This window comes from Spinacia oleracea, chromosome 1 (genome assembly GCF_020520425.1).
Source record: "Spinacia oleracea cultivar Varoflay chromosome 1, BTI_SOV_V1, whole genome shotgun sequence".
Taxonomy (NCBI): Eukaryota; Viridiplantae; Streptophyta; class Magnoliopsida; order Caryophyllales; family Amaranthaceae; genus Spinacia; species Spinacia oleracea.
Genome location: NC_079487.1, coordinates 49,660,849 through 49,683,946, shown reverse-complemented (window position 1 = coordinate 49,683,946; position 23,098 = coordinate 49,660,849).

Here is a 23,098-nt window from a genome sequence, read left to right as displayed (position 1 = left end):
GCCCCTCGGTGTAGGCGTCAATCGGATAAGCAGAATTCCGCTCAGGTCCAACGTCTGGAGAGTTGGGGAAGGTTCTCGTCCACAAGCAAGCAGGGGAGTTAGCCCTGTGCCTGAGCACTCGGAAGATGGCCGTGACCCACCCACCTTCTTACCTCGAAGGGACCCGGTCATACGACCATCATCTAGGGGAAGTCCCCCAGCCGTCTTGCGACCAGCTGCAAGGCGTCAAGAACACTATGAGGCTGAATCTGAACTATCAGACACCGGGTACACGTGGACCGACCCAGATGACGCCCCATAGGGTAAGCATGCGCCCCCGCCTGCTATCAAACCGCCGTGAACCAACCTATCATATTCAGCAAGGACTCAACAACCTGACGTTAAGGCACATGAGTACCCCTTTTTCTGTCGAGATCATGAACGCCCCGAAGGAACCCAAAGTAAAAACCCCTACCATTGAAGCTTATGACGGGACCACCGATCCCGACATGCATCTTGTCGCATACCGCCACCACATGTACGTTCAGGGAACCAATGAAGCCACTTGGTGCAAGTACTTCCCAGCCACGCTCAAGGGAGTAGCGTCTAAATGGTTTGAACGGCTGCCCCCAAGATCAATTGCCTCTTTTAGCGAATTACAAACTTTGTTTTCTACAAGGTTCATGGCACACAAGGAAGAAAGGAAAACTAGCATGCATTTAGGACGGATCCAGCAAGGGAAGGACTAGTCCCTAAGAAGCTACGTGAAGAGTTTCAATCTAGAGGCGGGACAGATCCCAGACTTGCCCGATGGTGTCTCTTTTGATAATTTTATCAGAGGATTGAAGAAGGGCTCCTTCAAGTTTGACCTACTTAAGAAGAGTGTAAGGACTATGACAGAGGTCCTAGACGAGGCTGAAGCATTTATCCATGCAACGGAAATATGCAACGCGTCAAAGGAAGGGAGGATTGGAGAAACAACAGACTCCTCCGGGAAGAAGGATAAGGTGGACCGAAAACCTCCACGGGTAAATGGCACATGGGCTCTCTCAAAAGAGCATGATACCAACTTTCCGGGGCACAAGAGAGAACGACCGCAAGAGCGGGAATATTTTGAGTACAACACAGACCTTCTCACCATACTAAAAGACGTGGGGGCAAGGTACAACCTTGATCGACCCTTCCCCATGAAGTCCTCTGCTGAGACTCGAGATCCCAAATTATATTGCCAGTTCCATGAAGATATAGGACATGAAACCAAGAATTGTAGAAGCTTGAAGAGGGCTTTAGATGGTCTAGCCTCCAAAGGACATCTCAAAAACTACTTACGGAAGAATGCTCATGGCTTTGGAAAAAACCAATACAAAAGGAACAAGTCCCCTGCCTCGCCGACTAAGGGACAACACAGCAACGGAGGATTTGTAGCCGTCATATCTGGAGGACCGGCCGCTGGAGGACCTACCATGAGAGGACAGAAGGATTATGCCCGCCGCTTAGGACAAGTGCTGCTGTCAGCCAAAGCGCCCATGGATCCATTCTTAAAGATTGAAATATGTGAGTCAGACGGTGGACGGATAGCCACGCCGCACGATGATCCCCTTGTGGTTGAATTCAAGATAGCTAACATGAGAGTTAAACGCATACTAATAGACACGGGAAGCTCGTCCGACATAATGAGTTTAGAATGCCTCAATCGCCTAGCACACGATCCCAAAGCCATCGAAAGAATTCACTATCCCATCATTGGTTTTGGAGGGAGTATCATTCATCCTGTTGGCGTTATCACTCTGCCAGTTCGAATTGGAGATAGGAAGAATGGGCGGAAAATAGAGGTGGACTTCTTAATTGTCAAAGACCTGACGGCATACAATGTCATCTTGGGACGACCCACCTTAAACAAGATCAAGGCTGCAGTCGTCACCCATCTGATGCTTCTGAAGTTCGTGTGCGATGATGGAGTTATAGGCACCATACATGGAGATCAACAACAGGCTAGGGATTGTTACCTGACGACCCTCAACCCGTCAGCATGGAAGCAAGATTCTGCTGAAGTCAGAGGAAAACGAAAGCATGAAGATGAACCCCAGGTCACCAAAGAAATTGGACCCGTCCAAATAGAAGCGGTCAAAATTGAAAAAAGTGGCTAAGAGTAGAACATCATTAGGGTAACCATTGTACTCAGAGCCTACAAAACGGCCTAGCTATTGTACTCAGAGCCCACAAAACGGCCTGTAAATACCCGTCTAAGACGCGGTGAATGTAGCAAGTAATTTAGTAAATTAACACTTATCTGACGAATACAAGTCTCTGTTGAAAGAAACTCACCAGAAAATAATTCCTAAAGGGGCGTCCCTATCCGCTAAATAAATAATACCCAGTGCTAATAAACACGAGGGGTTTGGATGTACCCCGTGCTAATAAACACAAAGGGATTAGACATCCAGCATGACGCCTATTCTTTGAAAAGCGCCCAAAAAAGACTCAAACAAGAGCAAAACAATTGGACCTAAGACCTCCTCCTTGGATGGCGTCTAAAAAGGCTAATCGTTTAACGGCCTGAGAAGTGGCCTAGATTAGCGCCTCAAATTAGGCTCACAAAACATTCAGACATAAGACCTCCTCCTTGGATGGCGTCTAAATAGACTAATCGTTTGACGGCCTGAGAAGTGGCCTAGATTAGCGCCTCAAATTAGGCTGATCACCTAAAACACTGAGGTTTCTGTCCAACAATTGGACCCAAAGAAAAATTTCTAAGAAATCAGTACCGAACTGATAGAATTAAAATACAGTGCACAACGGCACAAACTGTTTATACATAGCGCCCAAAGCGCAAACAAACCAAATCAAATAAATGCCAGAAGGCACCAAAGTTATTACAAACGCCCACGGCGTCATCTAAACCAACTGCAAGAAAAACTGCTCAAGGATGAGGGGCAATAGAACTCCCGTCCTGGACGTCCTGGCCTTCAGGGGAGTTCACCTCGTCTTCTTCTATGTCTTCCTCCCCGTCACTAATGAACTCGGAAGGATCTAAGCCCAAGCGCCTAGCCGTCGAAACAGCTATCTGGTGGGAGATACGACGTTTGAACCAGGAAAAATCCTTCCCGTCCATAGACTGATCCCACGCCTTTTGGGCACTCTCCAAGATGGACTCCTCGCCCAACTTAAAAGAGCTTGCAGCCTCCTTGCGCACGGCCTCGATCTTCCCCTGCATGGCCTTGAGCTGACCTTCCAGAACGTTCACCTTGGAAGAGAAATCAGTCACCCGCTCTAAGACGGAAGAGTACTCCTTTCTCAGCACGGCAAGCCGCCCCTCATGTTCCAGCAGCTTCTCTTCATATTTCTCAGCGTCCATCTCGGCCTTCTTCAGCTCTTCCATCTTCAGAGCAATCTTGTTATCCGCGTCTAAGTTGATCAACATGGCCGTCTTCTCAGCATATTGCTCATGATTCTCGATCTGGTCCTTGTGCTTGAGCATCTCATTGTGCATATCAAAGCGGTAGTTCCTACTCTCAGCACAACAAATGAAAAGCTGCCAAAAGACAATATAGAATTAAAAATAGCGTCCACATATAATCATAACCACATAAATCCAGGGGTAAGTATCTCACATCAAGGACGAGAGACTGAATGGACCCAAAGAATCCCAAGTCAATCCCGGGGAGTGACCTCACGTATTCCTCAGGGATGGCCGCATACACATCGGCAAGGATCTTATCCTTCGCCTCTGAGCTAAAACCGGCAGAAGGAGGGATGCTCGCCACCTCGGCCCGACGCATCCGCTTGAACATCTCAACTGAACGAAACACCAAGATTAACAAACATCATGCAAATCCCAACCTGATATCACAGATTTAAAGTATAGAGACGCTGACCAATTGGCGAAGCTGCAGGAGGAGTAGAGGCATTATCAGTAGAAGGAGCCTCAGTCTCCTTGCCTTTACCCTTGTCCTCTCTGGACAAGGTGGTGGCGTCAGCCGCCGCAGTCTGATCGACTGCTACTTCGTCAGCAGCTGCTCCGGCAGTACCATTCATTTCGGTGTCCACCTGGGAAGGAACCTCCTTTTTCTCAGGAGGAAGAATGGGCGTCTGGATAGGAGGAACCTCCCCCTTAGCCGGGGGAGCGGACAGTTTTGGTACCGACGGCTTGATGACAGCGTCGACCGGACCCATCTTCTTAAAGAAGGGCCGTTTTGTCTTAGGAGCCTCCGTCGAAGATGCCGGACGCTTCTTCGTAGCCGGCAAGGTGGGTTCCTAAAGGTAAAGGAAATCAACGACCAAATCATGACCAGAAATAAACAGAGGCAAAAAAATACATATATATTACCTTGGCGACGTCGCCAGAGGCATCCTCACTGGACTTCTTGGAGGAGTCCTTCTTCTTGGCCTCCACGGCCTTGAGAATGTCCTCGGTATATACCTCGGACAGCCAAGCGGGTACTTCCACTACACCCTTGTCTTCGGGAGATAAGAAATGTTTGAAAATCTACTGGGGAACTACCTCTACTCAAATAGGAACAAAGACCAACGGCCGAAAGAAAGACTATATTGGTGAACTGGCCGACATGGGGAAGCCAAGCATTAGGCACCCAGGCATGGCTTTTTGACGACAGCCGATACATCTCAGCCTGGAACAAGGGCTTCACTAGTCCCCACTCCCTGGACGAGAGGCGAGGGTAGGCGTCAGCTCTAGACAAATAGCGGGGCCGACGGTTCCACCGAGAAAGACATCTGGAAAGAGAGAGGTCTTCCATTTGGACAACATACCACTTCTTCCTCCACCAAACCCAACTAGAGGTCTTACCCACCACCGTCTTATATCCCCGACGGCTGTAAAGGGTGAACCACCCCTGGGGAGAACGAGAAGAAGGGGAAATAACTACGAGACGAAGGAAAGCAGGAAAGGAAGGGGTGACGCCGCTCAAAGCACACTTGGCGATAAAACCAAAAACATTTGCCCATGAGTTGGGCGTCAATTGAGCAAGGCCAATGTCATACCCCCTCTAAAACGTCCATCACAAAGGGTTGCAATGGAAATCTAAGGCCCAACCTAAAGGCAGCAGTATAAACGGCTACCTCTCCTTGGGAGAGTTGGTCCACGGAGTCATGAGGTCGAGGGCTCCTAAGGCTAAAACCTGGGGGCAAGAGCAGAAAACGCTCAAAGTCACGTCCCTGCTCCCTCAGGTACCGCAACCATTCCATGCTGGGAAAGATATCCGACGGAAACAGATTGACGTCTTCCTTCCCCCGGACCATAGGAGGAAGATTTTTTGCAAACTCCTCGGCTGAGGAGCTAGAGGAGTCATCTACAAAATCCTCGCGTGGAACGCGGGGACGGAAAGCCACATTCTTCCTTCTCCTAGGAGAATGTGCCGTTCTAATGCCCCCGTCTCCTGTATTATGGGAAGAATGGACTCCACTCCTACTTCCTTGGGACGGGTTCGAAAAAGGAACCCTATCGTCCCCCTCTCGCGGTGCAGCCCATGCACGCACGTTAGCTGTCTGTCTAATTCGAGCCATGCCGTCCTACATAAGGGACAGGACGTCTGACTTTAGCAAAGAATGAAAGGGATAGGTGTCATAACCCCCAAGACGCCTCCACAGAATACTATAAACAATAAACGAGAGAGGTCCCACAAGCATACAAACAACAAGGTGTTGATAGAAAACTTACCAGAAATTGATCAAACTGATGAGAAGTCTTGGCAAATCCTCTAAACCCTCAAGAACACTGGACAACAAATCCAAGAACACTCAAGCGCAAGCACCAGCAGATCTTTGGCAGGACGAAATTTAGTTTCTCTCTCTAAAGAAAAAATAGCTCTGAAGTAACAAAAGAAAAATGAAAGAGGAATTGAAGCTTTTAAAGGAAAATCTAAGCTCTGAAAAGCCCTCACACGTGGCGCTCCTTACGATAAAGCAGCCTACCCCACAGCGACAAGGGGCATCCTCCTTGAGGGGCAAATGATGTGGCCTAAAAGAATGCCACCTGACTGCACTATCAAAGCCCAGAAGAAAGAGCCCAAAAGCTTGCCTACGGGCATTTCTCAAACTTCACAGGGCCCAGGCCCAAGCGATTAAGAGGTCCACATTGGGCCTAAACAAGCCTCCAGAACCAATGCAGGACACGTGTCCCAATCTTTCGCAAACACTCAATCATGCAGGACCAGTTCCCGAGAAACCCTAGCACTATAAATAGTGCAGATCCCTAGGTAAAAGGGCATTCAATTCTTGCCCAACAACAACAAACCTATCTTTGCTCTGCCTTCTCTCTACAAATTACTTATCTCTCTAGCTTATACTTACTTAAGCATTGGAGGGAATATTCCTACGGGAATATTCTTGTTTTGCAGGTTGCCAGAAGTTCGTGCCAGGTCATACTTGATACCTCCGAGGAGCGCGTGCCACGTCAGCACCGTAAAAGTTCCCAGAATAGAACTTTGTTTATAACTTGGTTGGAAATCGTTAGTGAGACTCGGAATTGTTTATTTCAAGAATAAAATGTTTCTTTCCAAGTATACCAACATAGGATCCTTCCAGAAACTTGATATAGAAACCCCTGACATTTACGTGAAGAAAATTGTGTTTGGATGTGAATATCATGCTAAAGTTCAAGGGAAACCTATCTTAATGAGAAAGGATACCATAGCAGCCACCATCATTAATTGCTTACCTAACAAATTTCCATACCTAGAACTAAAGGAAAAGTTTAAAGACATGCATTATGAAAATGGAACTCCAAACTTGGATAAGTATGGGACTTGGGATGGTAGATGGAAATATGACTCATAAATTCTGACCACCATTATTGAGGCGGCAGAAAGTGGGTTTAGAGACGGTAAAATCATAGGGAGTCATGTTGGAGATGCAGTTACAGAAGAACCTATGGGAGTAATTGTAAATAATGACATAGAGGGAAATGATGTAGCTATGGAGAATGCGAATGTAGGTGTTGAGGCAGAGAATCCTAACCCAGTGGCCTATGAGCCAACCATTGAGATTTCTAGTGATTCAGATGCAGACCTTGAAAGTGAACAGGAGATTACAAGTGAGCCTAATCAAGATGAAGACATGGGAGAAGATGCAAACCCTGAGGAAGACCCCGATGAAAACTCTGAAGAAGAGTTCGATGATCTTAAGATCTAAAGTTCACTCCGAAAGCCTCTAGGAGAAATGGATAGGCAAGAGGCCACAAATATTTTGAAGTCATAAATAGTTAATTAGCTCTTTTATGTTTTAAAGAATAAGTAGCAAAGCTACAACAGTTTAAGGTTAAAGTTATTGAAGTTTGAAATGTTCTTTATTATTTTGAAGGATGTAATAAACCTTTATGGAGTTAGCAATAAAAGTTAAAGTTTTCAAGGAATTGTTCTTTATTCTATTTTCAGGATTCCATAATACCCCAACCTTTAGGTAACACGTCATAAATTAATTTTTCTATTGGTTGCATACTTAGTGTGAATTTTGGATCAATTTAATAGCCACAAAAATATTAAATGATTTGAGTACATAAAGGAAGCGATGGCCAATTTAGACCCTAATGACCAATATGATTCAAAATGTTATGCCTTATGTGCAGCGTGTGAATGTCTTTCGTGAATTATTGAGGATGATTATTTTTCAATGATTATTGCATCTTGTAGACGATCGTTGCACCTTCGTAAACGATTGTCGTGCCTTCGTAAATGATAGTGTGTTAATGTGAACATTGTTGGTTGAGGCGATCTTTATGGTCAATTCAAATACTAAATGTTATGGGATAACGTATAAGTGATGTTTCAAACCTAAAGTAGAGTATACTAATTGCAGGTCGCGTTCTAGAATGGCCAACAACAATGATTTAGCTGTTGCGATTCGCCTCTTGGCTGAAAAGCTATCCCAGGAGAGGACTGAGCGCCCTGATTCTGCAGGGGAAATGTTTGAAAGACTTTCTAAGGTTAAGCCACCGTATTTCAAGGGGCAAGAAGATCCAACCTTCCTGGAAAACTGGATTAGGGAATTTGAGAAACTATTTGAGGCTGTGAGTTGCCCTGGGAGTATGAGAGTAAGTCAAGCTGTCCTTTACCTGAAAGATGAGGCCGACCTTTGGTGGAGGGAAATGGAAATAGACTAAGTGCTGCTCAGGGATTCAATTGGGATTCATTTCTTGTTTCCTTGAGGGGGAAGTTTTATCCTCCTTTTATGAGAAAGCAGAAAGCGCAGGAGTTCATCAACCTTAGGATGGGGAATATGACTATCGCTGAATACTATACCAAGTTTATAGCTTTGTCGAGGTTTGCACCTGAGGTGGTAGCTACTGAGGAGCTAAAGGCTCAAAGGTTTGAGCAAGGGCTGACTGATGAAATTCAACTGGGATTAGGTGGAGAAACTTTTACATCCTTAGACATAGTGTATGGGAGAGCTGCTCATATTTATGGGCTACAGTCTAGAAGGGACAAGAAAACTGTGGTAATTGGGGAAAAGAGGAAAGATTTTAATACTGGTGGTAACCAAGAAAACTTTAAAAGGAATAGAAACGGAAATGGAAATTTCCAAAGAGGAAACAATCAGGGGCACCACAACTACTCGAACCCATCTGAGAGAGTGCATCATTGCAAGATGTGCAATAACAATCACCCTGGTAAGAACTGTAAAGGAGAATTAGTGACCTGCAACTATTGTCAGGAAAGGGCGCATAGGGAGTATGAGTGCTTCGCTAAGCACAGAAAGGAACAAAATAGTAATGGAGGTGGAAACCAAGTGAGGTTTAACCAATCTGGAGGTCAAAATTCAAAGCCTGGAGGGGCACAAAACAATCAAGAGAACTATAATAAGCCTGCAAATGATAACAACAACCCAAATAAGGCTCTAGGAAAGTTGTACATGATGAATCAGAATGAGGATGAACGATCTGCCGATATAGATTCTGGTACTTTTTCTATTAACTCCGCGCAAGTTAAGCATTATTTAATTCGTGGTGACTTGTTCTTTTGTTTCGTCATCTGTTGTGAAAAGTCTAAAGTTAGTAGTTTTAGTGAAATAGGAACTTTGAGGATAGAATTCGTCGAAAGAGAATTTTGGTTAGCTATTCCCTGAAGTGAGTTACGAGGGCGTAACTCGTTTTCTTTAAGGGGGTAGAATGCGATAGAAATTCGCGCTTTTTACCTATTTTATGGCACTTTTATGCATTTTTATGCTTATTTTAGCAAATTTTACAAGTTGATGCAAAGCAAATAGATTTTCCGCATAAGAAAAGGTGTTCATGAGTAACACAAACAACTTTGAGTTGGCAAAAGAGTGCACATAGGTGGCACAAGTACTTCTCTAGTAAGAATAAGTTAAAAGCTTTTGGGCAAAATGTGGGAAATTTCGTGTCAAGTTTCGGGACGAAACTTCTTTTAAGAGGGGTAGATTGTAATCCCCCGTAAATTTATAAATTTATTAATATATTTTAACGTATATTATTTATATTTAAATGGAATTTATGCATTTTAGTAATAAATATATAATTAACGTATATTTATTTATTACATTTTAATATTTTCAACGATTTACGAAATTGAAAATGAGTTTAGAATTTTAATTTAAAACGAATTCGAATTACGAAATTCCGTTCGATTGAAATTAGGAAGCAATCCTAACCATTTTGGATTCAACAACCCAAATCCTACTCCTAGCCCAATTGGGTAAAGCCCAAACCATTAAAACCCAAAAAGAACGCAAACCCCCACCCAAAACTGATTCACGTGAAAAGCAAAAGCAAGAAAAAAAATCAAAACCCTCATTTCCCCTATTCTTTCACGTAAACCTTGCAACCTTCTCTCCTTCTGTCGTTTTTCTCTCCTCCCTTCAGCCGCCGTCGCGCCGCCGCCTCACCACCGTCGGAATCTTTTCCGTCGCCGGGTATTTCTTCTCCTTCCTTCTTTCTCTTTCGTTCACCTTTTGCGTGACTCTCTTTCTCACTCGTTGTTTTGTTGCCCGAGCCAACAACCATGTCGCTGACCACCAGCTCTCACCACCACCTTGCTCGCGCAGCCCCCGCTTCGCCGCCCAGCCTGCGCCACCGCTGCCGTGCCCCTGCTCGCCGGCAGTCTCTCTCCTCCTCTCCTTTTGGTTATTTCTTAAACCCTAAGTTATTTAAATGTTTTAATTGAGTTTATTGATTTTTGTTTATGTTTCTTGAATTAAATTATTAATCTTTATAGTTAAATTATAATTTTCAGATTTGGTATTGATATTATAAATTAATTATTTTCAGTTTTGGTTGATTAATATATAAGTTAGGGTTTAAATTAGTTTAGTGATTTAATTCATGTTTATTGAATTTAAATTATAAGTTATTATGATTAAATTATATTTTCAGATTATATATTATGTTTAAATAATAAACTTAATTTTCAGATTATGCGATTGCATTGAAATAATGATTTTTAATTATTAAAGCCTGAATTTTTATGGTTTTAATAGTTTTAAAATCATGGTATGATGTTTATGAATTATTAAGGTTATTGTTTTTATGATTTTAAGCATATTAATTATGGTTTGGTGAAGTTTTAAACTATTTTATATTGCTGGAATTTTAAAAAGGGATGCTTTATTGGAGTTTATGATAATTGGTGATCATTAGTGTAGTAATCACTATGCTAGGAGGTTTAGTAGCTAAGTGTTGTCATTGGGGAACGTTCTAAATATGTTTAGGATGCAATTAGAATGCTTTATGATGGTTGCCAATGATTAGAAATTGATTGGGATTATTTGTTGGTTGTTTTAGGCGGAGAATTCTTTGTAGGCGACTTTTGAATTCGTTAAAGTGGCATATCAGTTTGTTTACACAAGGTACGTACATACCTGTGTGCTTGGAATGTGTGTGATTTGTTGATGAACTTGGTTATGTTGAAAGTGCATGTTTAATATTGTTGGATGGACATGTTAAACATATATATTTCGTTATGAGAATTATAGCATGTTAGTATGGATGATTGATACAGACATGTTGGTTGGGAACACTAGATTATTTTATATACATTGATTCAGATCGATTGATTGTTGTTCCCTTTTAGTTTTTCACTACTTTATGAGGGCCTTGGACCTTGTTTAGTAAGTTGAAACCTTATACCCATATAGAGGGTTGATCAGTATTAAAGGAAAGGTTGGATTAATTGGAATAAGTCTTGATTTCACCTTTGTGATCACTTACTTAATTCCAAGATAAAAACAGTTGAGAATAATTGTTGATTGTATGACTTATGTGATTGTCGAGTCATAACAGAGTTTAATTTGTAAATCATGTAAAGTGAAACTGAGTAGCAATAGCTTTAGACTGTGCACGTCTAAAGTGACAGACAATCAGGAGTTGGGGTCATGGGTATCCTATGGCTTTTTCTGGGGCCAGATTGATCACCGGTTCTATTTTATTTAAAAGTCCCTCGATATCACAGGTCATTGGGGTTTACGGAGTCGCGCCCGTACCTCGTTTTCCTTAGAGAAGAAGAAGAAGTTTCTAGTAGCAACTCGGTCCATTGACTATTCCAATTAAAGTAATGTTATTGTTATAAAAGTCTAATCCAGTCTAGCCTAGTCTAGTCAAGTGTGGTCTTCAAATTAACATGTTTTGTCTGCCCTTACTCGTGTTTTATTAGTATCATGTTAGGGTTGTTCGTTCAATAGTATCATGCTAGGATTATTATTGTTTCAGTATGTAGTACTCAGCTTTGCTGATTACGTGCTTTGTTTGTGTGTGTTGATCATGGCTATGCCTTATTGATCCTGTGATGACCCATTTTGGTGAACAGTCTCTAAGGATCAATAAGCGTTGTCATCTACATGTTTGAAAAAGATGCATCATGGGGATCGGGATTAGAGAGCTTGTATTTAGTTTCGTTTTGCTAAGTAACTTGGTTTGTTAATTAAGACTTTAAACTTATCGTATTATTTATATTTCCTTATTTTTGTTGGTTGGTTTTTGGGATTAAACTTGTAATCGATTATTTATAAACCTAAAGTTAGTTATATGTTTTCCGCTGCAAAATTCTGAATAAGCCGCTACGTTTTCACATGGGCGATAATGACTTGATAATTCTCTACGGTTTTATGTTAAAAAAATTATTCTAGAAAAGAGAGAATTGTCGGGGTGTTACAAAATATATGCTTCTCTTTTTCTGTGAAAACGACATAATACAAAATTAAGGGAAAAAGCTAATCCTTCCCCTATACCCGCGAAGCGATACGCTCCTGCTTACGAAAATTTCCAAGCGAATGAAGACAGACTACTTTACTGGGAGTGGGAATAAAGCTCCAGTCCTTAGCCCTGAACTCCTTCAATATTGCCCCTACTACAAAAGAAGCTGAGCCTACTTTACGCACTTCCACACAAAGCAGGCAACGCCAACTAGACAAGCAAGAAGGCGTCGTCTCCGGCTACCAATCAAATGACAAGCAAAAGACGCTGAATTACTATACCTTACCTCCTGAACCGGCATCAAAGGGTTTTCCTAAATTCATTTTTTAGAACGAGAAAGAAGAGATTGGTGCCTTACCTTTCTTTGCTTTGCTTTTCTTGAATTTTCTTAAAGGAAGTCTTCCACTCAGTGAGTCACTTATTACCTTTGCTAGATTTTTTCTATCTTTCGGTTGTTTTACTTTCACGTAGGTGGGAATCCGCAACGCAAATGGATTAAGAAGAAGTTTGAGACAATGCAATGCACTCACCTAGCTCACCGGCTAACCCACCTGCTATTAGTACATACACAAGAAGACAGAAGGAAAAGCAACAGAATACTAAGGGGATAATAGAGCCCTAAGAAACAAAGGGAGGAACCACTCACTTGGGTAGAGGCAACAGACTTACTCATTAAGACACTTTCTCTTATTCAAAGCCGCCAATTTGTCTGAGTTCTTCTATCTTAATTACTTTATCGTTATTCAATGTCTTGTAAATAAAAGGGAAGGGGAAGTGATAGGAGGGCTTATTGAGAGTAATTGGTTAAGTGGGAAAGAAGAGACCTCTCAAAAGTGTCTAGGGTACTCTGTTTTGTAAGCCTGAACTTTTTTCTACATCTATTAAACAATCATTTATTCAATTTGCTGTTTTATTTTCCATTATTTCCTGTGAACCGTTGTGACCATCTTAGTTCAGTGCATACAAATGATAAATTAGTGAAAGAATTTATGGCGTCTTCGAAATTAATTATAGTTTCCATTGTTTTGAGGAGAGACAATTGATCATTCCGATTTTATGAAATAATGAATTTCAAAATATTTTTCAAGACTTCTCCCAACCCTCTCTTTAAAAAATCTTAGGGGGTCTCTTTCGGCTCGGCTTTAAATCAACTTCTAATAAGGTGTTGTCTATTTAACTCTTATATTGAATTTTCTGCTTGGATTGTCTGAGTCAAATTAATCCAACACCTGTAATGAATACCTATATCCTCCTAATACGAGACTGATGTTATGTGTAAACCATGTTATTCAATTATAAAATATCTAAATGGGGTTTGCCAAGCCTTAAGTATACGGATTCTATGAGCCGGAAGCTGAATAATTTAATGTAGTGGAACATGCAGAAGATTATGCATCTAGAGTTTTCTGTTGATGTGTGTTTTCATCTTGTTTATTTTTCTTGCACCTGTTTAAAATAATTTGTATGATTGGTCTGTGTGCTACCGCAAATGATTGTAGATGTAGCCAGAGTCTTGAGAGCCAAGTTTTGTGTTGTTCGAAGAGATTCTTAACTATTAAGAGAACAATGTCTCTGGTAGTCTAGTTGGATGTGATGAAATATTATATGGAATGTAGATTTTAAATTGTCCGGTTTTAGATTGTCATGTATTTCTTCAAGATATTGAAGTTATAAGAGAACTCTTATTCCTATTTTCTTAAAAGTATGATTATTTGAAAGGGTGGTTAAATGTAGTAGTATGATGGTTATGCTTGTATAAATTTATACAATTTACCGCAATGCCCCAACAAGGTCCCTATTTATTACTAGGGGAGGGGTAGTTAAATGTAGGTCGTACTTTGTGATTGATCTTCTTGTTTAATCAACATATTCGTGATGACACTTTCTTACTTTTGTAATTTTTCTCCAAACTGATTGAATTATAGAGTACTCTTGAGTAATGGATTACAGCTGAATGATGAAGGAATTGTTAATAAGAGCAACATACATTTTCTTTGTTGGAGCTAGATCTTTTATTTCATTATATGGTAGAATTGCATGTCTTGTAGATGATCATGTACGTGAATATAGATTCTTAGCTTCTTCATTTCATTAGCTTAATGTGAACCTTAGCGATGAAAAGAATTCATTGGTTTAACATGTATTCTTGGCCGACAACATAATCTGTTAATGCTTTACATCTTCCCATAATATTATAATATAAATATTTTCTCTACTATTGTCTTTATGCCAACTGACTATATTATTATTTTAGGCTGAATTTTATGTGTTAATAGCTAAATTGTCTTTATTCTAAATTAACAAGAATAACCAATGTTCGAATTCATACTATACATGGATTTCCTAATGGTTGGGAAAATTATGCTACGTCCATAGGTGACGAAAAAAGTGAAGTTAACCGCATAGAATTAAGTGAGTGCATTATGACTGCTGCAAAAACAAGTGAAGTTAGCCGCGTAGAGACATCCTGCCTGTTGTAGAAACAAGTGAATTTGTTAACTAGATAGAGTTAAGTGACCTTTCTTTTCTTGCTCAGAGGTTATATATTGTATGATTGTATAGGTTGTCACCATTGCGGTCTTTTGTGTCGTCGATGTGGGATATGATCTCTGAAGAGTTCCATTGAGTTTCGTTGTTTGTGAATACTCTGTAATAAGTAGTGGTTATAGAAGGATTACAATATAAAAAAGATATTCCAGACTACCTTTTTTTTGGCTAAGCGCCTTTTCCTGTGTTTTTTTTTATCCCTCGTTGCTCTACTTTTTTGCTAATTTTGTTGTGGTGAAATATTTGAATATCTAGGGGGAGGGCACGCGTTAGCGCGTGTTCCAACAACTAGTTTTTCTAAGTATAAAACTTGGCATCTATTCTCCAATAGGGGCTAATAAGACTCATGCTTGAGCCGACGATGAAGCATCATGCTTGAAAAACTTACATTATTTTTCTAAGTATGAGAATGAGCTTCTATTTTCAAAAGGGACTAATGCTCCCCATGTTAGGTTATGATACATATGACAATTCATAAATCATGCGGAAAAACCATAAAGCCAGGAAAACATATTATTTACACATAATCATTTAGCATAGTTTAGATGCATACTCTTTGTTGCGTGCCTTCCCTAGCTGCGCCCGAACCGAACAAGAACAAGTCTTTAGGACTCCAAGTGTCGTCCCTCCGTAGATAGTCCACAGCACGTCCGGATCCGCCTTAAGATTGACCAACTAGAATCGCCCTTAAGGTACTATTATTTTCGGCACTTTATAGGCAAATGTGTGACTGATTTTTTCTCTCAAAAACTCACTTTGAATACTTTGAAACTTGTTATAAATTGTGAGCCCTAGCCTCATATTTATAGGGGTATGGAAAGGGAATCGAAATCCTACTCAGATACAAATTAATTAAACCTAGAATCCTACAAGAACTCTAATTTAATTAATTTATCAAATAGAATTAGGAATTTAATCATTAACCGAACTCTGCATGTTTTAGGAAACGTGCACGAACACAAACACTTGCACACACACGCACGGCAGCCACGATGGGCCCCCATGCGTGCGCGCAAGCAGCAGCCCACGCAGCGCCCGCGCGCGCTGCGCGCTGCGCGTGTTGTGCGCGCTGTGCGCGCTGCGCAGCCTGCTGGGCCTGGCCTTGCGCTGGGCCTGGCGAGGCTGTTTGTGCGGCGCGCTTGGCTTGCTGGGCGATGGCCTGGCTTCGTGCTGGGCCTCGTCCGGCAGGCCTCGTCCGATGCTTATTCGTACGATGCGCTTTCCGATTAAATTTTCCGATTCCGGAATTCATTTCCGATACGAACAATATTTAATATTTCCGATTCCGGAATTAATTTCCGTTTCGAACAAATATTTAATATTTCCGTTTCCGGAATTATTTTCCGATTCCGGTAATATTTCCGATTCTAACAATATTTCCGTTTCCGGCAATATTTCCGATTCTGGCAATATTTCCATTTCCGATAATATTTTCCGATACGTACCATGTTTCCGTTTCCGGAAACATCTACGACTTGGATAATATTTATATTTCCGATACGATCCATATTTCCGTTTCCGGCAATATCATCGTTTCCGGAGTATTCATTTCTTGCCTGTGACGATCTTAGCTCCCACTGAAACCAAGATCCGTTGGTTCCGAATATTCATAGATGGAGTATTTAATGCCATTAAATACTTGATCCGTTTACGTACTATTTGTGTGACCCTACGGGTTCAGTCAAGAGTAAGCTGTGGATTAATATCATTAATTCCACTTGAACTGAAGCGGCCTCTAGCTAGGCATTCAGCTCACTTGATCTCACTGAATTTATTAACTTGTTAATTAATACTGAACCGCATTTATCAGACTTAACATAGAATGCATACTTGGACCAAGGGCATTATTTCCTTCAGTCTCCCACTTGTCCTTAGGGACAAGTGTGCATTTCCTAATTCCTTTGTCGCTCGATGCTTGCTCTTGAACATAAGGTAAGAGTTGTCATCCTTATTATGTCCAGAGGTGTTCCTCGGTTTCAGAGTTCAACTGATCAAATAAACAGATAATCATAGCCTATGATTCATCCGAGCACGGCCATGCATTTCACAGTTTCTAGCTCTCCGAGTGGCCTTGTACAACTTTTAAGCATCTCATCCCGATTTATGGGAGGACAATCCCAATCTTGCGATCTTGAGATTAGACTTCGTTTGATAGGTGATTACCTGAGCGTTGCCTTTATAGCCTCCTTTTACGGTGCGACGGTTGGTCAACGTCAAAGCAACCAGTTCTCAAACAAGTAATCTCAAATCACTCAGGTATTGAGGATTTAGTGTCTAATAATTTAATGAAATTTACTTATGACAGATTTTCATCTCTTACAGTAAAGTTTCATAGGTCTTGTCCGATACTAGTCTTCCCAAAGTAAGTATCTATGCAAATGATTATGACATTGCCATGTCCACATAGTTCAAGAAACAGAACTACTAGTCATCTAACGTTTTCTTGCATTCTAATCGTCTAACGTTTTCTATGCGTCCAATTTTATAGAAAACTCCGATTAGGGACCATTTTCAACCTTTGACATTCAAGTTCACTTGATAGACATTTCTTAGTCACAGGACTGGTCCTGACAGTCTATCTTGAATATATCGTCAAATTGAAGGGACTCATCATTTAATAAACCATAAATTAAATGGAAAAATGAATTCATTTCATTTATTGTGAATGATTAACCAATAATGTTTTACAAAGATTTAAACTCTAAAATTTCAAAACATTAAACAGAGACATCAAAGCCATTCTCCAATATGCTTGATTCCCATAGCTGCAGTGTGCGAGTTGTGCTTCGCCTGCGGCAGAGGTTTAGTTAATGGATCTGATATGTTGTCATCAGTTCCAATTTTGCTTATCTCGACTTCTTTTCTTTCAACGAACTCTCGTAGAAGGTGAAATCTACGAAGTACATGCTTGACTCTCTGGTGGTGTCTAGGCTCTTTTGCCTGTGCAATAGCTCCGTTATTATCACAATACAGGGCTATTGGTCCTTTAATGGAGGGGACTACACCAAGTTCTCCTATGAACTTCCTTAGCCATAAAGCTTCCTTTGCTGCTTCATGTGCAGCAATGTACTCCGCTTCAGTTGTAGAATCCGCAATGGTGCTTTGCTTAGCACTTTTCCAGCTTACTGCTCCTCCGTTGAGGCAGAAGACAAACCCAGACTGTGATCTAAAATCATCTTTGTCGGTTTGGAAACTTGCGTCCGTATAGCCTTTAACAATTAATTCATCATCTCCACCATAGACCAGGAAGTCATCTTTGTGCCTTTTCAGGTACTTCAGAATATTCTTGGCAGCAGTCCAATGCGCCTCTCCTGGGTCTGACTGGTATCTGCTCGTAGCACTGAGTGCGTACGCAACATCCGGGCGTGTACATATCATAGCATACATTATTGAACCAATCAATGATGCATATGGAATCCCATTCATTCGTCTACGCTCATCAAGTGTTTTTGGGCACTGAGTCTTGCTTAGAGTCATTCCATGAGACATGGGTAGGTAGCCTCGCTTGAAGTCCGCCATCTTGAACCTATCAAGCACCTTATTGATATAAGTGCTTTGACTAAGTCCAATCATCTTTTTAGATCTATCTCTGTAAATCTTGATGCCCAATATGTACTGTGCTTCTCCTAGATCCTTCATCGAAAAACATTTCCCAAGCCAAATCTTGACAGAGTTCAACATAGGAATGTCATTTCCGATAAGCAATATGTCGTCGACATATAATACTAGGAAAGCAATTTTGCTCCCACTGACCTTCTTGTATACACAAGATTCGTCCGCGTTCTTGATGAAACCAAAGTCACTGACTGCTTCATCAAAACGTATATTCCAGCTCCTGGATGCCTGCTTCAATCCGTAGATTGACTTCTTTAGCTTGCATACCTTTTTAGCATTCTTTGGATCCTCAAAACCTTCAGGCTGTGTCATAAACACAGTTTCTGTTAAAACGCCGTTTAAGAAAGCAGTTTTGACATCCATCTGCCATATTTCGTAATCGTAATATGCAGCGATTGCTAACATTATCCGAATAGACTTTAGCATTGCAACTGGTGAAAAGGTTTCATCGTAATCCACACCGTGGACTTGCCTGTAACCTTTTGCGACCAATCTAGCTTTGAAAACTTCAAGTTTCCCATCCTTGTCCTTTTTCAGTTTGAAAACCCATTTGCTTCCAATGGCTTGGTAGCCATCTGGCAAATCGACCAAATCCCATACTTGGTTTTCAGACATGGAGTCTAATTCAGATTGCATGGCTTCTTGCCACTGCTTGGAGCTAGGGCTCGTCATAGCTTGCTTGTAAGTCGCAGGTTCATCACTTTCAAGTAATAGAACGTCATAGCTCTCGTTCGTCAAAATACCTAAGTATCTTTCCGGTTGAGATCTATATCTTTGCGATCTACGCGGGGTAACATTTCTAGATTGACCATGATTCTCACCAGATTCTTCTAAAGATCTCTGAGTTTCATCCTGAATGTCATCTTGAGCATTCTCTAGAGTTTGTTGTTCGACTCGAATTTCTTCGAGGTCTACTTTTCTCCCACTTGTCATTTTGGAAATGTGATCCTTCTCCAAAAAGACACCATCTCGAGCAACAAACACTTTGTTCTCAGATGTATTGTAGAAGTAATACCCCTTTGTTTCCTTTGGATAGCCCACAAGGATACATTTGTCAGATTTTGGATGAAGTTTGTCTGAAATTAATCGTTTGACGTATACTTCACATCCCCAAATCTTAAGAAAAGACACATTTGGAGGCTTTCCAAACCATAATTCGTATGGAGTCTTTTCGACAGCTTTAGACGGAGCTCTATTTATAGTGAGTGCAGCTGTATTTAGTGCATGTCCCCAAAATTCTAATGGAAGTTCGGCCTGACCCATCATTGACCTGACCATGTCTAGCAAGGTTCTGTTCCTCCGTTCCGACACACCGTTCCATTGTGGTGTTCCAGGAGGAGTCAATTCTGTCAGAATTCCACATTCTTTCAGATGGTCATCAAATTCATAGCTCAGATATTCACCGCCTCTATCAGACCGCAGTGCCTTAATCTTCTTGCCTAATTGATTCTCTACTTCACTCTGAAATTCCTTGAATTTGTCAAAGGATTCAGACTTATGCTTCATTAGGTAGACATAACCATACCTACTGAAGTCATCAGTGAAAGTGATAAAGTAGCTAAAACCACCTCTAGCATTTGTACTCATTGGTCCACATACATCTGTATGGATTAAACCCAATAGTTCATTTGCTCTTTCTCCAACTTTAGAGAAAGGTTGCTTTGTCATTTTTCCAAGTAAACATGATTCGCATTTACCATAATCCTCTAAGTCAAATGGTTCTAGAATTCCTTCTCTTTGAAGTCTTTCTAAGCGTTTCAAGTTTATATGGCCTAATCGACAATGCCACAGATAGGTGAGATCTGAATCATCCTTTTTGGCCTTTTTGGTATTTATGTTATATACTTGTTTGTCGTGATCTAATAAATAAAGTCCATTGACTAATCTAGCAGATCCATAAAACATCTCTTTAAAATAAAACGAACAACTATTGTCTTTTATTAAAAAGGAAAATCCCTTAGCATCTAAGCAAGAAACTGAAATGATGTTTTTAGTAAGACTTGGAACATGGAAACATTCTTCCAGTTCCAAAACTAGCCCGGAGGGCAACGACAAATAGTAAGTTCCTACAGCTAATGCAGCAATCCGTGCTCCATTTCCCACTCGTAGGTCGACTTCACCCTTGCTTAACTTTCTACTACTTCTTAGTCCCTGTGGATTGGAACATAAGTGTGAGCCACAACCTGTATCTAATACCCAAGAAGTTGAATTAGCAAGTATACAGTCTATAACGAAAATACCTGAAGATGGAACGACTGTTCCGTTCTTCTGATCTTCCTTTAGCTTTGGACATTCTCTTTTGTAATGGCCTATTCCATCACAATAAAGACAGCTTGATGTGGACTTGTCCTGCTTTGATTTAGCATTGCCCTTGGACTTTCCACCTTTCTTGAATGGTCTCTTTCTAGCCTTGAGTAAATCTTTGGCTTCACAGTCCAGTACTATTTCAGCCTTTCTGACAAGGTGAATAAATTCTGCAACTGTTTCTTCTCTTGGTTCACTTAGGTATAGTTCCTTGAAGCGACCAAACCCACTGTGTAGTGAATTGAGCAAGACAGAGACTGCCATCCTTTCGCTTATTGGTGTTCCTAGTAGACTTAGGCGATCAAAATATGAACACATAAGATCCACATGGAACCTCAGTGGGACGCCTACCCTCTGTTTAGTGCGAAGGAGCTGAACATGTGTTTCTTGGACCTCCATCCTATAACACCTGTTGGGAGAACTAACCTTTAGACCAGACATTGATTCAATCAACTCATGGACGTTCAGGTCCCTGTCCTCCGTACTTCCACGACAGATATCCCTCAGATTCTTGATGAGCGTAAAAGGTTCATAGGCTACAAACCTTTTAGCCCAATCATCAGGGATATTGTTCAGCATGAGACTCATAACCTTTTTGAGATCCGCATCCCAGGCGTAAAATCTCTCAGGGGTCATGTCTCTGGCATAGTAGCTTGGCATGGGATGTGACAGTACATACTCAAGTCCATTGAGTTTGACTATTTCAACTAGCTTAGCTTCCCATTCAAGAAAATTTGTCAGGTTCAGCTTGACCATAAGCTCAGAACCCATGATGATGTTTTGATTGTTGTTTGCCATATTAAAACTATAATTGAAAAGAATAAACAAATAAATAACCATTCACAGTTTCTCTTAATAAACTTAAATTCTAGCATACATGCATAATTCAATGTTTATTAAGCATTTTATTCAAATTATGTGTTCCGGCAGGTGTGAATAAAATGATTCCAAGATCCTAAAATCATTGAAGAACTAAGCACAGTTTGTCGACTTAATCCTAGAACATCTTAGGTAAGCAAAAGCCTTTTGCTAATAGTCTAGAAACTATTCTTGGTTGATAGGTACGTCTAAGAACTTATTAGGTAAACCTATCGAATTTGCCACGACATAAAAGGACTCCTTACTTATATCGTTGAGTTTCACCAAAACTAACATGTACTCACAATTATTTGTGTACCTTGCCCCTTTAGGACCAATAAGTAACACCTCGCTGAGCGAAAACTATTACTAGATTGATGTAAAGGATATCCAAGCAAGTGTATATTTTGGCATGGCACCTTTTAACTCAATTTTTAAGTTTGGAACTTAAGGCTCTTACTATGTTGGTTAGATTTTAAGTGAACTAAAATCCTTAATCATGCAACATAATCAAGCTTTTGATCTCATGCATTTTAAGACATATTTAAAACAATAAATAACTTAAAACATGCATAAGATATTTGTGATCTAGTATGGCCCGACTTCATCTTGAAGCTTTGACTTCAAAGTCCGTCTTGAAAATCTCCGTGGGAGGCACCATTTTCTTCAAATAGGATAAGCTATAACTAATTACAACTATTTGATGGTTCGCAGACCATATTTGAATTGAAAAATAACTTTGGTACTTTAGACCAATTACATTCAAATTAATGGTACGCAGACCATATTTTCTATCCTATTTGGCCATACTAGTCACTTCATAACCTGCAAAACAGTACATATACAATATATACCATTCACCCATTCATTATCATGAATGGCCCACATAGCTGGTTAGTAAAACACATTATGCATCACGTAAACATTTGCAGCAATTAATCAAGGGCACCAATAATCTACCAATTATTCAGTCCTTATTAATTCTAATCAAGTTGTTTTAACCTTAAGGATTTGTAGACCTAATCAAGAGTTTATGACTAAAATACGCTCCCACTTAAACCAATAAATTCATATGCTTTACTAATTTTAAACATAAAAATGTATTTCTAGTCTAACCGGAAACATACAAATTTAATTAAAATTTAAAGCTCATATAAACTTATAATTGAATCCAAAAAGTTTAATTTAATTTCAGTCGTATTTAAATTAATTCATGATTTTAATTTTAGTAAAATAATTAGAATAAATAAAATTTATTATAATTACAATATTCAAAATTAAAATCCAAGAAAATAATTTAAATTATTAATTTTAAAATTAATTAAAATTACGTGAACTGGAATTTTCAAATTAAACATTCAAAACGATCTTTAATCGTAACGCAAACACCCTACGCGTTGCACGCCCATGGGCCGCACGCACACAGCCATTGCTGGCCATGTGCGCGCAGCCCATGCGCTCGTCGCATAGCTGCTGCATCCCCATCGCAAGCCTCCGCACGCATTGGTGCTCGCTGCGCGCGCCAGCGCTCATCGCACGCGAGCTATCGCTCGCAGTGCGCGCGCGACATCGCTCGCTGGGCGCGCGACATCGCACGCTGGGCGCGCGAGCCAGCGCTCGCTGGGCGCGCGACATCGC